General features: G+C 37.6%; 1 long non-coding RNA gene across 1 annotated transcript; it reads right to left on the bottom strand.

The window, feature by feature from the left end:
• Nucleotides 1-71: 71 nt before the first annotated feature.
• LOC104816132 lies at nucleotides 72-1,130 on the bottom strand. The gene is made up of 3 exons (XR_772235.2): nucleotides 1,064-1,130; nucleotides 890-989; nucleotides 72-818 (listed from the first exon to the last, which is right to left on the bottom strand). It is a non-coding gene; the product is annotated as an uncharacterized LOC104816132 (long non-coding RNA).
• Nucleotides 1,131-1,708: the final 578 nt, after the last annotated feature.

Below are 1,708 nucleotides of genomic sequence, written 5' to 3'. Positions count from 1 at the left end.
CGTTGGAATTTAACAATTTTTTTTAAAAAAAATAAAAAAAAATGATAGATTTTTTAAAATACAAATACATATGAAAACAATAAAAACAAATAAGTCTATATAGAATCTTCATCACTTTCATCATCCGGAGTTGTATCATGGTCCGAAACGAATTCGTCTATATCGTCTTGTACGTGTAACGAATCATCAAGTAACTCGTCGTCTATGTCAGGAAGTGCAAGTGTCTCGTCGTAATCATCATCTAGTCGGATGGGAAGAACCGGATCTTCGAGTTGCTCTTGCATTGGCTCATCGAGATCTTGTGTTGTCGACGACGAATCCACGATAATTAATCTTCGTGGGTTAATCTTCAAAACAGCCGACCATTGATCTTCCCGTCGCCGTTTCACCGATGTCGCAGAATGTTTCGGATATGGAATGAAGCATACCTGGTCTGCCTGATCTGAAAGTATAAAAGGATCGTACTTTGCATATGAACGTTTCGGGTTTATGTCAATACCTCCCCATCGATTTTTCCGTGAGCCGCGTCCCGACGTTGTATCAAACCAATCACATCTGAATATGATTGTTTTCAACCCGACTAATCCTGGATACTGGAGTTGGAAAATCTGACGAAGAACCCCAAAGAAATCAGGATCTTCCGATGGCCCGCTTTTTATACAAACTCCGTAATTGAACGTGGATTTATGTTTTCCATGATCGTAAGTGTGAAACGTGTATCCTCGGGTGAACATTATCGACTAGCAAATGACTTTTCTTCCAGGTCCATGTGATATATCTCTGATCCATGCCGGAATTCTATCACTACATGATTGAATCTGCGCATAAAAATTAAATTATTACACAAATACATATACACGTACATATATATAGCTAGATCAATACTTACGTAGTCTCGTAGCCAAGATGCATAATGTTGTTCCTTCATTCCTTCAAGTTCCTCCCCACTTAGATTAGGATATGTTGCCAAAACATCCTCGTCAAAAAGTCTTACAAAAAAAAGTTGTTAGCAAATATGTAATTAATTAATTTCTAATCACATCTAAGATTAAAAAATGTGTACCTTTCGTATGGCTGAAGTTCTTCACAATTCAACAGTATATATGTGGCGATGTGATTGTACTCTTGTACAGTTAACCAATATTCTTCAGATTTGCCTCCGAGGCGTGCAAGATCTCTGAGAAGAAGTAATGTAGAGGTTTTGAAAGGCAACATTCCTGAGATACTTTGCGCATTGGAAAAGGTATTTCCACCTTCATTTTTTGATGTGATGGAACATTTACCTATTCATTTACCAGATGAGGCGATATACGGTGGTCCAGTACAGTTTAGATGGATGTATCCATTTGAGCGATTTTTTTTCCATCTGAAGAAGAAGGCAAAAAACAAAGCAGCAGTGGAAAGATCTATCGTCAAACAGTATTTGTTAGAGGAGATCTCCTACTTCAGTTCTTTCTATTTTGAATCTCATGAAGAAAAAGAGGGCTACCAACGAAGACGATAGAAGTTATCTCTACCACACAAAACCAGGTAAAACGGTGTTGTTTAAATGGTTAAAAGAAGAGGTTAAATTCCCTGATGGATATGCATCCAAATTGGCGCGATGTGTTGATACTGATTCATTAAAACTTATGGGAATGAAGAGTCATGATTGCCATGTATTCATGCAAAGACTTATTCCTATTGCATTTGCGGAGCTATTGAAACC

This window comes from Tarenaya hassleriana, unplaced genomic scaffold (genome assembly GCF_000463585.1).
Source record: "Tarenaya hassleriana unplaced genomic scaffold, ASM46358v1 Cleome247, whole genome shotgun sequence".
NCBI classification, from domain to species: domain Eukaryota; kingdom Viridiplantae; phylum Streptophyta; class Magnoliopsida; order Brassicales; family Cleomaceae; genus Tarenaya; species Tarenaya hassleriana.
Note: the sequence above shows the minus strand (reverse complement) of the source record. Positions and strands in the feature narration are given on the sequence as shown.